Source organism: Saccostrea cucullata, unplaced genomic scaffold (genome assembly GCF_032062105.1).
Source record: "Saccostrea cucullata isolate Sc308-1 unplaced genomic scaffold, CSIRO_AGI_Scuc_v1 ctg5198, whole genome shotgun sequence".
NCBI classification, from domain to species: domain Eukaryota; kingdom Metazoa; phylum Mollusca; class Bivalvia; order Ostreida; family Ostreidae; genus Saccostrea; species Saccostrea cuccullata.
In genome coordinates, this window is record NW_026935645.1 from 38,532 (window position 1) to 54,690 (window position 16,159).

A 16,159-nucleotide genomic window follows, 5' to 3' on the forward strand; every position below is an offset into this window, starting at 1 on the left:
AAACCTCCAAACTTGGCCTAAACACCATTTTGTCCGATAAAGCGTTGATTTTTGCATGAATTTTGGCCTAGAAGTCCTTCAGGGCAGGCCTGCCCCTATATAAAATTGTGATATTTTGATAGGTTTGAATGTAATGATGAATTTAAGATAGGATTTTTTTAGGGGCACCCCTGCCCTAGGGTCGAAATTCACAAAAAACTTACAAAAAATAAGGAAATCTGATTTTAATAATCTGCTTCAAATTTATACCTATAAATTTTATAGTCAGACTAGCTCAGTTGAAATACATGCTGACTTTTCACTTCCGGTTTGCTTATGGCGAGGTGAGCACGTTTATTTGGATCTTCGAATACATCCATAGTGTTTACTGTATGAGGTGAACCAGGGAAATATTTATGCTTCCAGTGGAAGACTATTTGTATATACTTTGACTTTGTTTGCTGTTTGTATATATTTTTGAATTATCAAAAGGTGTAAATAACGTTCGAAAAGTAGGGATGGCTGCCACGTCAAGTGGTCGCCATCTTGGCGGATCTACAAATTTGTTTTCAGGCAGAAAATACTGCCGAGAGAATACATTGTTTGTAATTGTGAAGGACAACTCTTCAGTTAAACCCGAAGAAATTATCAAGTACATTCATTCTCATTGTGGAGTAGGTAGTTTGTTGGCTTGTGTGCCAAAATCAGGAAATTTATACGAAATAACATCCCAGATAGCATGACTATGTTGGGCCAACATTTGTTAAAGGTTGTATGGTTGGCGTTGGGGGAACAATGTTGGGCCAACGTTGGATTAATGTTACAAAGTCAACCTTCTCGACCATGACGGAATTCCTATGTTGGCCCAACGTTGGTCCAACGTAAGCAACTTCCATTCAATTTAGTTTTCAAGGAAGGAAGGATCCTGGCGTTGGCCCAACGTTGGACCAATAATTATAATACACCCTTAAAGAAAGTGTATTTACAAGTTGGTAGTAGTATGTTGGCCCAACGTTGGCCCGATGTTTGTAATACACCCTTAAAGAATGTGTCTTATCAAGTTGGTAGTATTATGTTGGCCCAAAGTTGGCCCATCGTTTGTAATACAACCTTAAAGAACGTGTCCTATCAAGTTGGTAGTAGTATGTTGGCCCAACATTGGCACAATGTTTGTTATACATCCTTAAAGAAAGTGCCTTATCAAGTTGGAAGTAGAATTCTCCCCCAACGTTGGCCCGATGTTTCTAACACACCCTTAAAGAAAATGTCTAATTAAGTTGGTAGTATTATGTTGGCCCAACGTTGGCCCATTGTATGTAATACACCCTTAAAGAATGTGTCCTATCAAGTTGGTAGTAGTATGTTGGCCCAACGTTGGCCCATTGTTTGTAATACACCCTTAACGAGGCCCGATCTACTTGATCTGCGCATACGTTTTAACGCAGCGTCGCCTCAGGCACGTCACAATACCCTTGACTGCCGTCACAATTGAACATAATAACGTCACAATTAAAATGACGTCAAATTGCGCTAAACTGTTTCGCTGATCTTGCTTACCTGGTTGCTCCATAGACTATGCATTGAAAGCTGGCATTTCCATTATTTTTTTTAAATATTTAAATTAATAAACAACTTTGGAACCTAATTAATTTTGAGGGATCAATTTTTTGGTACAGATTCATTAATTTTATCCTGTTTTATTTCAATTTGTGAGTTTAAAAAAACAAACGCTGCAACTAAAAGTAAACGATTTTAGTCTTTCTCTTTGAACATGATGAAGTGTTTAAACACACTCATTTTATTGCGGACTTAAATATGCATGGTGATTATCTTCAGTTTTTTTTTTTAAAAAGTCTATAAATCATTTAAAATTGAACCCCCGAAATATTTCATTTTCTATATATTACATGATATTAGTAAAAATCGCAATTTTGTCGCCTTTAGCCCCCCCCCCCCTTACCCCTATTTTCCACGTAAAACAACGTTGCGTGTTAAGAGAAAAATAAAGCATGACGAGAAAATAATTTCATAATGTAAGAATTATTTATTTTTTAGAAACTAATATAGTATTGTAATCGTTTGTTGGTGTTATGTAAACCCATTGCGACCTATAAAATACGTAGTTGGATAGAATAAATCTAAATTTTGTGTTTTGACATGCCCCCTTTTCACTGCAATAAAGGCCACCGCCAATTTTCTTGTCATTTTTTATAAGAGGAATGAAAATTGCAAGATATATGTGAAAAACAAAGAATTTCATCATGTATTTTTTTTTAATTTGTAAATTTCTTTGTTTATTGAAGAGCTTTAGTATGTAATTGTGTATAAAAACACGAAAAATGGTCCATATCTTGACAGTGCCCCCATTTCACTACAATGAAGGCAAGGTAACAAAATTTCATTCTAATTTTTCTAAGCATAAAACATACAAGTATATTTCCAAGAATTAAAATTTTTTATCATTCCGTTTTCGTAATTTTCAACTAGATCGGGCCTCGTTAAAGAACGTGTCCTATCAAGTTGGTAGTAGTATGTTGGCCCAACGACTGACGTTGGCACAATGTTTGTAATACACACAAGTGTTATTTTGTTTAGGTGTTTCAAAGATGGGATATTTATATTGGGCCAACGCTGGCCCAGTTATTATACTGCCAACTAACTGATGTCAATTTTATAATTAGCTGCTGAGCTTTACGTTGGGACAACGTTGGCACATTCTGAAATAATTAAGAGGACTTTCTATGCCCATGCTTATCATTGGATGACTGCTTTTGTTTAGATATGATATTTTCAACATTTTAGCTTTGCACTTAAGTGATCACAGCACAAAAGAGTGTTTGTTCTATTTTTTAAATTGTGTTTATGCTTATTTATTTGTAATAACCCAGATAGCAGAACATCGTTGGCCAATCTTAAATTATGGTTTTATTATCTATGTTGGGTTACCTTGATTGAGCCAACAATGGCCCAACATGGAATATTGATCGTTGGTTATGTATAATGGTGCGCAAATGTTGGGCTAACTGTTGGCATTATATCATAAAACTATTATCATGAGAGAAAATATTTGTTTGGGGATTGGTATCGGCCCTACGTTGGCCCAATATACCATGAATCTGACCGAGCATCATGGGTAGACAACAACCGGGCTACTTGTAATATCCGCGCCATTTTTAATCTGACACGAGCGAGCGTAACGAGACTGATACCTTGCATATCTGCATCCACTTTGTAAGTATTAATAATATGTTTGCCTCGGCACAGCTGAATTAACGTTTAGTTTTTAAACGATATCATGTACAAATCTGTGTACATCAGACACGGGGAAGTGCAGAGGCCAGGTGCTGTTGAGTCAACACTGTACGATAGCATGCTAACATTGGACCAACGTTGGGCCAATGTAATCGGTTACATCGGGCCAATGTTGGCAAATGACAATGAACCAATTTAAGTTTGCTCATCGGCCCAATGTTGGCCTGATATGTTTGGCCAACGTTGGCCCAATGTAGAGTGTTATTTCTACAGATATTGGCCCAACGTTGCGCCAACATTGGCCCAATGAATGCGACAATGTTGGCGAAACGTCAACAAGAACACTGGGCCGATGTTGGCAAATGACGTTGGCCCAGTGTCATTTTGCTCCTTGGCCCAATGTTGGCCCGATATATTGGACCAACATTGGGCCAATGTGTATAAACATTTAATTGTTACAAATCTGTATATTAACAAATCTGATCGTCTCTACAATAAGAAATAAATCTACAACCAATCCTACTTGAAAATACAAGCTAGCTAAAATAAATTTAAAATTCTTATAATTTATCAAAACAAAATAAATTATCAGTGATTAAATTTTTTGTTTCTATACAAGAAAAATAAATGAAAGTATAGAATAACAATAAATAATCTGCCCCTTATTTAGATTGAAATTTGTGTCTAGTAGAATAAATTTCCGATGTCTACCACTTAATTTACTTAATATATAAACTTAACGTCGAGCACATGATCAAACATTTTGAAAATGTTGAACTTGTTGAAGTTAAAACAAAATTTATTCAGTGCTATTCATAAATTGGGTTCTTTCATTTAAAATTTGTTCAGTGTAACGACAAATTTTCAATACATGTATTTTATATGGGGCAACATTGAATCAAAATCGTTGTGATGATGATGATGATCAAGCGTATAAATGCATAAATTCCTTCATCACGCAAGCTAATCACTTAATCACACCATGAAACAAAAAAGACGGTTATTCCTTAATTGACAGCTTAAACATATAGTGATACACTTGTAAATTTAATCGTATGTTTACTCTTTACTGAGAAAACTAACAAATGTATTAAGTACCAAATACTACAATTTTAGCGCTACTGGAGATTCTAAAAAGACATTGAGAACACAATCAAAGAATAGCTAAGGTGTGCCAAGGACAGGGATGGGGAGGAAGAAACGGACAGAGAGGAAAAGAAGGGGAAGGAGGAGACTTGGGAGAGAGAAGAGGAGACTTAGTAAAGGGATCAGATGGAAAGTGACAGTGCCTAACTTTTTCTGTAATATAGTGTGACATACCTGTAGTTCTACCCTTTTCTGTGTCTGTTTGTCGGTTACAAACACGATGCAGATGCCAGAAACATTTTTTGTGTAAGTAAAAAAAATGACAGGATTCATTTTAGTATTATTTTAAGGATAAATAACACAAACAAACTTTTTTCAGAAATCAGCATTATTTCTCATAGATTTACATTTAAATTGACAACCTGAATAATGTTTACCAAGTAGAGTGGGAGAATTTTATAAGATTTTGTCATAAAGTTAAAACATTGTGCAAAATTTTGTATGGAATTATATAGAAGGCAAAATAAAATCTCAAATCTAAGCACCAAGGAAAACCTACGATTTCTTTATATTTTAGGGATTTATTTTTTATATCATTACAAATCAAAATCAGTCAAATAATATATATCAACCCGAGCATCCATTTTTTTGTTTGTGGTAAGTACCCTTAAGGACAGAAGGGCTTTGTTTATTTGTTAGACGTGCTTATTGATACCTGTAATTTACTGAACTTACAAGTGCATAAATTTACATCAGAGGGGTTTATAGAGTCATGTAACCCTACATGTATCGCTTGAAGTGAGCATCAACTTTTAGTTCTTTATTAATGTTTTCTTCATGCACTGAGCAATTAAATTATAGTATGTTATAATCTAATTATATATTTTGATTTATTTAATGTAGCGCTACTTACAATGCAATACTTGTTGATAGCAAGTCTATGAGATATTGAGAATATGTATTAAACTATTAATCTAGCATATATAGCATATATAGATACAGTAGTATTAAAAGGCTTTTACCATTAAACTATACTACAAAACTAGTATAACTTTATTGTATATACTTGTTTGTCAATTTTGAGGACAAATGGCCAACCAGTGAAGAGCAAATGAGTTGTCATGATGGAGAGCCAATAAGATACAAACCAACGTTGGCCCAAAAATGATGTTTACCTAATATTTAAAGAATAAGTGGCCCAACAATGGCTCAATAATATCCGTTCGTTGGTCCAACAATAAGCCAACAAGTTGGTCTGATTAAGGGCCGATGAGCAAATTACCGTTGGCCCAACATTAATTGCTTACAATGGCCCAACTGTACAAAAATGACGTATGCCCAACATTGAAAAAATACATTGGCCCAACAGTGGCCCAATATTAACTGTTACATTGGCCCAACAATTAGCCAACAAGTTGGGTCGATTAAGGGCCGATGAGCAAATTACAATTGGCCCAACATTAATTGCTTACAATGGCCCAATTGTACAAAAATGACGTTTGCCCAATATTGAAATAATACATTGGCCCAACAGTGGCCCAATATTAACTATTACATTGGCCCTACAATAAGCCAACAAGTTGGTTTGATTAAGGGCCGATGAGCAAATTACCGATGGCCCAATGTTGAATGCAAACGGTGGCCCAACATAAGGAGCATTGTTGGCCCAACAAAGGTCCAATAACATCCTGCTATCTGGGATTGGATGGGAAAGCCCCCTTGCAGTACCTCTTAGAGGGGATAAAAATAGGACAAAATACGTTCGATTGTCACGAGGTAGTTCCTAGTTCACTGGTTGTAAGTTTCATGCACTTGCCGGCTTATATCGATGACAGTGAAATTGAAATGACACTACGATCATTGGGAGTTGAACTTTTATCCCCAATTAACAGAAGGTTTTATCCTGGAACAACAATAGCTGACGGCACAAGATATGCAAAAGTGAAATTGCCCGAAAACATGAGCTCACTTCCATATACAATGAAATTTCAGAAAGACTATTATAGATGCTTACATAACGGACAAATCAAAGTGTGCTCTTTATGTTTTTCAAGTGAACATTTGTTCAGATCATGCCCCAAATTTACATGTTTTAGGTGCAAGAGTCAAGGACATTATGCTAGGACATGTAAATCCGTCCGCTGTGAGGAATGTGGAGAATGGGAGCACAGATGTTCGTGCCAGATGAGTGAACACAGTGAAAGGGAATCGGACAGAGATGACAATAGTGAATTGGGAATGGACGAAGAGGTGACAAACGAGGACGATACAAACGTAAACATTGATGACGATCCAGGGGCCAAGGAAGGGGAACAGGAAATTCCGGGAGAGCAAGTTGAAGGACGCATTCGAGAAAACGAGAAAGATGAAGCAAAAGGAGCAGAGAATAATGTTCAAGGTGAAACCGAAACTGACGAGAAAATCAACAAAGACAATCCTGAAAAAGACACATTACAAATTACTGATAGTGACATGCGCGAATGTGATCAAGAGAAGTCTAGTTCAGAGTCTGATCCCGAGTCAGAAGTAACCATCACCGACAAGAAAAAGAGGAAAAAGAGAGGAAAGTTAAAGAGCAAAGCAAAAAAGAACAAATAAAATGATGCGAATAAATATTACATTACTCATATCAACAATGGTTTTCATTACCTCTTGGAACTGCAACGGATTGTGCAATATTGATAAAATGAAAAAACAACAATGAGCGATCACTCTATGGTTGTCATGAATTTTAACTCAGATGTATCTGAAAGAGGACCAGGTGTATGGATTCATAATAATTTGCTTTTAAGTGATGAATATTACAGAAATAAGATCCAAGAATTAATTGAAAGAGAAAAATCCTGTATATTATTTGAACAGTCGGTATTAGTCTGGTGGGATAATTTAAAATATAAAATTAAAAAATTATCACAAAGTTATAGTCAGAATAGAGCTAGAGAAAGGAATAGAGAATATTATAGAATTCAAAATAGTATACAAAGAATGTCACAATGTTTTGCTGATGGTATTAATATAGATATTGAAAAATACGAAAAACTTAAAACAGAACTTAATGAATATGAAAATGAAAGATGTAAAGGTGCTATATTAAGGTCTAAGGCACAATGGGCAAACGAGTCTGACAGGTGCACGAAATATTTTTTGAATTTAGAGAATAGCAGACAAGAGGCAAATACAATAAAAGAATTGGTAAGTGATTCGGGAGAAGTAAAGAAAGATTTAGATTCTGTTTTAGATATGCAATACAATTTCTATTCTAAGTTATATTCATGTGTGAAAATTGAATGTGAAAGTAAAAATAAATTGTTGTCATTAGTTAAAACAACACTTGATGAAAATGACATGGAAATGTGTGATAGAGACATTGATGTCAGTGAAATAGAACAAGCTACAAAAGAAATGGCCAACAATAAAAGTCCTGGCCCTGATGGTTTAACGGTTGAATTTTATAGAACATTTTTACCTCAGTTGAAAAACATATTGTATAAACTTTTTAGAGAAATAGAGAGAAAGGAAACTTTATCACATTCTATGAAAATGGGTGTTATTACATTAATATATAAGAAAAAGGGTGATAAAAGATTGTTAAAAAATTGGAGACCAATTAGCTTATTGAATGTAGATTACAAAATAATAGCAAGAATAATGTCTAATAGACTCAAACTTGTGTTACTAAATATTGTTTCTGAGGGTCAAACATGTTGTATAATTGGTAAAGACATTGCAGACTCTTTAGCTAGTATAAGAGATGTTATAGAAATGTCTGAAATGGATGAAATTGAAGGTTATATTTTAAAAATTGATCAAGAAAAAGCTTTTGACAGAGTCAGTCACGAATATTTATTAGATGTTTTAAAAGTATTTGGTTTTGGAGAAAGCTTTAGGAAATGGGTAAGAATATTTTACACAGATATTCATAGCAGTGTTAAAAGCAATGGTCATTTAACAAAATACTTTCCAGTCAAAAACTCAGTACGACAAGGTTGTCCAATATCTGCTTTGTTGTATGTACTATGTGCAGAACCTCTTAGTTGTGCAATTAAATGTAATAGCTTTATAAAAGGTATACACATTCCTATGTCTGATAAAACTGCATTGATTTTTCAACATGCTGATGATACAACAATGTCTGTTTGTGATAAGAAATCTATTTTTGAAATATTGAAAATTTTTGATTTGTATGGAAGGGCATCTGGTGCAAAAATTAATGTACAAAAGTCTGAAATCATGTGTTTAGGGACTGGAAAACTTTTAGAAGATGATAAAAAATTATTTGAAATTACAGAAACGAATGTTATGAAGATTTTAGGTGTTTATTTTGGTAGAAACAAATCAGAATGTGAAAATTTGAATTGGAGAAACAAAGTACAAAACATTAAGCAAATCCTAAATTTATGGAGACAGAGAATGTTAACAATTCAAGGAAGAGTTACTGTCATAAATACATTACTTATGTCTAAATTATGGTATTTATTATCTGTGATATCTATTCCATTTTGGGCTAGAGATACCATTCAGAAAGAATGCATCAATTTTTTATGGAATTATGGTGCACATTTAGTGTCATATAAAACAGCAATTGGAGAAAAGCAAAACGGTGGTTTAAAAATAGACGATATTTATTTGAAAATGCTTTCTTTTAGACTTAAATTTTTAGCAAAGTATATGTGTTCTACTAAACAACATGTATGGAAAGATATATTTAGTTATTTTTTAACAAAAATCTGTGATTTAAAAGGAGGAGTTGAAATATTTCTTTTACGATTGAGTCAAAGAGAATTACGATTTTTACCATCTTTTTATTCTGAAATGTTTAGTGCATGGTATGCTTTGAGGGATAATATTGATTATGATGAAAATATAAATGATGTGTTTAATTACTGTTTATTTTTAAATCCAAAAATTGTTAATCAAAATAAAACACTGATGTGGAAGCACTTTATCAATGCTGGTATTACACATATTAGAGACATTTCCTATGAAGTAATACCTGGATTTTTACCTGCATCTTTCATTGTTGAAATGATACATGAGTATAATTCAGAGATTAATGCAAAAATAATTCAAAATGACTACTCAATTTTATTGTCTATTATTCCAGATGAGTGGAAAGGTGTTATTCAAAATAATGTTTACATTAAGAATGTGTTTTTGCCAAATTTTTCGCTTAGAGTGCAAAATCAAAAATATGTATTTTCCTCATGTACTGTTAAAATATTTTATGAGATATTAATACAAAAATTGTTTCAACCTCCAGTGTCAAATGAGTATTGGAAAGAGAAATTGAAATTAGAGGATACAGTAAAACTTGATAATAGATGGATTGTATTGAAAGAAAGGTGTATACCTCCTGATATTATTGAACTTGATTTTAAAATTTTTCATAATGGAATTTTTACGTATGAAAAACTGTTTAAAATTGGTAAAACAGATTCCAATAGATGTCCACTATGTAATATAGAATGTGAAGATTTAATGCACATGTTTGTAAAATGCAAAGACATACAAGATTTTAAAAACAATTTTATAGAATATTATTTAGAGTCGTTGTTGAAGGACTGTGAGGATAGTATATATAACACATTAGCCATTGAGGAACTTATGTTAACAACATTTCCTAGCAGTATTAAGAATGTTAATACTTTTTTTGTCAATTTTTTCATATCGATTTGTAGATTTACTATCTATAGAAGGAGACACGTGTTTTTACAAAGCAATCAAAAATTAGAATTGATAAGGTTTTGCAAATATTTAATAAGGCATTACATTTATTATAATTATTATCAGCTATGTATAGTAGAAAACAACAAAAAGATGTTTTGTAAGAAATTTTTGAGGAAAAATCCTATTTTGAAAGAAACAGAAGGAACCTTGTTATTCATTTTTTAATTTTTTGTTAACGATGTTTTGATAACATATAGTGGATATTGACTGTGATATAATATGTATTGTACTATTTGTTTGATTGATCAATAAAAGAGAAAAAAAAAACATGCTGACTTTTATACCGTACAAACTAACATTTTACAGTCGGGGGTTCGAATCCGCCTAGTACCACACTTTTAAAGTTTAAAATTTTCGCCTTTTCAAAGACTTTTTAAATATTTTTTATAGCCATGTGTATTTTCCTTCAATTATATATCCTTTATGCATGCCCATTCTTGATATAAGGAACACTAAAGAGATATCAAATCGGAGAAATCCAATGTAAAGTTGTCAGTCAGGCGGAACAAACCTCAGTATAAGCACACTTTCTCCGAGGACAAGAATAACTCACTCTGTGTTACTCAATACAGGTACTCTTAGCAGCATTGAGCTGTGATAAATGTCAATTGTATATATTCCTTAGAATTTAATAACATTGCTTTTGGCTACATACAAATCAGTAACTGTCCTCCTCGGATTTGATTTAGGCCTATACAATTTGCACACATTAATCATGTAAATGGAATGTTTTACTTCATTCACAGATAACATTGCCTAGACATAAAGAATAGAATTTCAGCGGCAGTAAACATTACCATTTTGCATATTGAAAAGTTAAGACAAATATCAATTATTACTATTTGAGATAACAAACTCAGAAAATCAATGAAAGGGTTCCTCATACCTCTACTCGCTGAAAAAAAAAGATTTAGGAAAAACAAATTGTTATATGTATTCAGCCTAATGCCATTAATCAGAACGGAAATCGACAAGCTTTTTGTAGAGAAAAAAACCAAGCCCGGTCCTATAGGTCAAATCCCTATTTATAATGAAGTGATCCTTTGGCGAAAGATTTAATTTGAACGTGTAAATATAGTAAAAAACCATGTAAATCTACACTAGATATTGTATTTCTTTTAGCTCAGATATGTCATATACTCCCTGGTATAGCTTTAAATTGCGATTATAGACTTTAAAAATATGTCTTAACAATTGTTTATTTATATGCTACAAAATAAATGATAATTTACCAGTTCAATTGAACTCATAAAATTCAAGAAACGTGGACTCATAAAATTCCAAATGATATTTAATTTTCTAGTAGATTTAAAAAAAAAAAAAAATCTTCAAATGATAAAAAATAATGATCCGATTCTCGAATCAAAATTCAATTAAATGTCGCATAAGTTTGTTTTCTTTTTTTTCTGTAAATCTCTAATTCGGTAATAAATATTAATTTAATAAGCTATTAAATTAATTAGAAATCAATCTGAAAAAAAAAAATGGAGGCTATCGATCATAATGCGACCTTAATATTAACAAAAAAATGTTATCTTATTTTTTACAGTTGTAATAAAAATTTCATTATTCCTATGTCAATCTAATACATTCTACAGTTATTATCATTATAAAATCATTTTACAGGAATAGAATAAATCATTTATTTATGCCTCTTGTGGAAGAAACTTAATATAATAGATTAAATTAAGCTTTTAAAAAGATAAAGTTTAAAATAATTTGCTAATTTTCTAGATAGAGAATTTAAAACGATCTCCGAGGAGAAGATTTCTTTGACAAGAACAGGTGCCCGTCGCCGATAATTGTCATCATCCCGAAAGGAGGTGTGTAATCAATTAATCCGCGCAATTAACATAGAATACACAAAATATATACAAGATATATACACATCGCAACTCCTCGATACAACAGGTGAACCGTGTTCCATTTCGATTGCTACAAATTCATTGATTTTAATTCTTTAATTTTCAACAAGAAGTCGTGGCGTAATGGATAAGGTCACGGACCCTCAAGCTGGAGACCAGGGTTCAATTCTGGCTTTGGACAAGTTTTTTTTTCTTGCATTAATTTTTTTTTCTCATTATTTATTCGTAAATATGTAAACTAAATGCTATTAAATCAAGGAAAAGTGAAATAAAATTTTTAAGTTAAAAAGGAAGTCGATTATTTAATAAAAAGATGCAACTGAATGCTAACTGAAAGGTCACTGAAATGTGCCTGCCGTTCAGTCGACTGAATGGTAACGGAATGATCACGGAAAAGGATCTTTTCAGTTACCTTTCAGTGACCATTCAGTGGGCATTCAGTTACCATTCCGTCGACTGAATGGTGTAGTTTCATCTTGTGAATTTTTATCACATCGGACACCATTTCAAAAGGAATGAAATCATTCCGAGTGGGTTAGGAGATTTACTGAATAAAAAACATTTCTTTTTTCAATTTGAAAAATCGGCATATTGTCAAAAGTACAATTTTTCAGAGTAAAGAAAAAAAAATCTTTATGTGAGAATTTTAAACATATTTGTTGACGGAATAAACGAAAAAAAATATCGTGTAGTGGGATGAAAAAAAAATGAGTTGGGTCATGTCTAATCAGTAGGTCGGAAGAGAGGGAAACCAAACATCTAATTTTAAAAGTTGTCTAAACAATATAAGTCTAGTACATGTTCCATCACATTCTTAATGATGCAAAATTTCGGAATCTTTGACACTATTTTGAAAAACAAACATAGGATTTGGGCGGGGGTGGGGGAGGGGGGTAGCCTTCCACTTTTTTTTCTTTTTTGCAAAGATAGACATAGCATAGCCTAGATAGCAAGACATAGTTGGGCCAACGTTGGCCCAATTTTCCTTACGTTGGCCCACGGTAATTTTGCTCATCGGCCCAACGTTGGTCCAACATGTTGGCATATTGTTGGGCCAACGTAGGTATAATTGTATGACAACTAACAGCCAACCTTAATAACTGGTTGGTTAGGTTGGCCCAACGTTGGCCCTTTGTTGAAATGTGAGATGGCATATTGTTGGGCCAACGTAGTTATTAGTGTATGCCAACTAGCAGCCAACCTTAACAACTGTTTGGTTAAGGCCCTTTCACAACTGGCGCACGAGCTCTTTACAACACTTTGCGATCGGAAAATTTTAGATTCGCACGTGCTCTTGCCGAGCTCTCGCATACGTTGCACGATGCTTCGCATTCATTGCATGCATTTTAGTGGTCGCATCAAGTCTCTTCAAAATAGTCGACATGCATACTATTCAGACACGACCAAAAGCGATCCACATTTATCGCAATTCAACGCACGAATATTAGTACGAGCGTCTTACAACGTTTTGTGTACTCGCAAGAGTGATGCACGATTTTTAAAGGTCGTAAGATGAATCGCAGCTGTAAATGCGTGTGTTGTGCGACCGCGAGACTGTTGCTCAACGTGTCTCATGTAATCTTGCAACGTTTTACTATGCATGATTTATCAGCTTCAATTTCCCGTCCTTTGCCACTAGTATATGTAAGCCCTGTATAAGCATCTCTGTTTCAGACCACAATGGACCATGGATGCTGCTTCACCAATACCTTCTCACCTTCTGCCTTCTGCCTTCTTGCCTTCTGCGCGGTATACTGAATCTCCGAATACAACTCCAAGTACTCCAGCAAAGTCCTGTTCATCAGCTGGTACTTGTCCGAGCTGGGATCCCTGTGGCAGGTGCGCTATGTGCCTTCTCAGGAAGCCTAAGTATCTTTCCACTTACTTCTGCATGGCTGTGAGGTTGCATCTTTTCTGGCCACTCTTCTTTTTCTGGACCTTTCCCCAGGATGGTCCGCTGGGATCTATACCAGAGCCGGATGTCTGCTACTGAAAAGAGACAAATGCCAGAATTTGTTAAGATTCAGAATTTAAAATATTCAACAATAAACTATATCAAAATAAACTAATTAAAATGTTCAATAATATTATTTTGTTTGCGAGTATCTTCCTCGTCTTCATCCTCACTTTAACCATCAGGTTGTAAAGGCTCAGCTGGCTGGTCTGGTGGCTCTTTCCCCTCGTCGACAAGCTCAGGCGGATTATGAACAGGGCTCGGCTGCTGCGGCAGGTCCTGGGCCTCCTCCTCCTCCTGGGCCTTCTTTCTACGGTTAACTTTGGCTTTATCTGTAGCTTTTGTCATCTTTTTGGGCGGCATCTCTTGCATTCGACTGATGAGGGTCGGAAACGGGTATTATTTATATATATTCCCCTTCTCACTTGCACGATCATTCGTACCAGGAAACGCATGATTGCACGAGCGTCTTACGTCCAATCGCATTGGTGCACGTTCAATCGTCCGATTACTTGTTCACTCGCGCGATTCTTTCGCATTATCTTACAACACTCGCTTTCGTTGTACAATAGTCGCTTATAGACGCAAGATATATCGTACATGTAGGATTAAATGCACAACGGTCGCTTAAGATCGTGCGAATTTCGTACGAATACTTTTTCATATGCGATTACTTTAGCAACAGTTTACGATCCCAATTAAATTTTTCGGTCGCACGAATATTTTGTCGCTTCTGCTCGTGCGCCAATTGTAAAAGGGCCTTTAGGTTGGCCCAACATTGGCCCTATGATGAAATGTCAGATGGCATATTGTTGGGCCATCGTAGTTTTTAGTGTTTGCCAAGTAACAGCCAACCTTGACAACTGGTTGGTTAGGTTGGCCAAATGTTGACCCTTTTTTTGCAATGTCAGATGGCAAATTGTTGGGCCAAAGTTGTTATTACATAGAAACATTTGCAATTGGTTAAGTGATGCTGTACATAAACCTGTTTTATGACTGTTTAAAAAAATTAATACACAATTCTATCTGCATTCATAATGCATACATGGACATGTTCAATGAAAACATTACTAATGATTCACTGTGAAAATATTTTATCTACATCAATTGCATCATAATTTACAAAATAAATTTTAAAATAGACAATAGAGGTAAATTATGAAAAATTATCAATGCAAAGTTCTTAATCAGGGCTCACTTCCTTTATTACTGTCCTTTTGTTGTATTCCCGCTCTTTTCCCGTCCCTTCGTCGCCTCCCGTTTTCTTTATCCTGATCTTTGTCATACGTACTCGTACTTTATACACTTCTTTATTCATGGTCTTCGATTTCATTGTTATTTACCGCCACAACATTTGTTTTCCTTGCAGTCTCTGACTGAAAATACAAAATAGTTTGATATTAGAAACAATACAATTACTGGTCCAACTTATGAATAGATATTACTTAAATTAAATCTTTTAATAAAGAGAATGATGTATTATACTATTAGTGCACCTTAATTTCCTTGTTACAATCGTGTCTGTAATAAACAGTTAAGAATTAGATAGAAACAACTTAAAAGATGTTATTTAACTTTAACTTACAGTGCTTGTGTGCAAAAACATGAAAAGAATGAATTCCGAATCAATTTTAAAAGTTAACCTGAATAAATAAGAATAAATATACTTACATACGTTCTAAATGCAGCTATAGCAAGTGTATAATTCACAAATTTAAATTTTACTTCTTCTTGCTTGCCCTGCATTTTCAGTCTATCACCACATGTGAGCAATTGAATCTGACAGCTCACTCCAAAGTTTCGTGTAATTTGATTCCCGCGCGACTCTCCAATCTTTAGCGAAAGCTTAACTTTTGTTTCCATTCAATTATAAAGCTGTGTCATTTTGATTTATGTATATGTAGGCTTCATTCACATCCTGTTCCTGAGAACTTATTCAGTCTTCTCTAAATTCTCATGAATACAACGCTCATGAAAAAATTCATTATTTCAAGGGTTTTACTTCAAATGAATAAACATGCATGTGCACAATTCAAAAAATATATTAAAACACTCTTTGGTGCTGTAATCACTTAAGTTCAAAGTTAAAATATTGAAAATATCAGATCTAAACAAAAAAGTCATACAATTAAAAGCATGGACATAGAATGTCCTCTTAATTATTTCAGAATGTGCATCTAAATTAAAACTTAATTAGAACCAACGTTGTCCCAACGTAAAGCTCAGCAGCTAAAAATGACACCATCAGTTGGCAGTATAATAATTGGGCCAGCGTTGGCCCAATATAAATATCCCA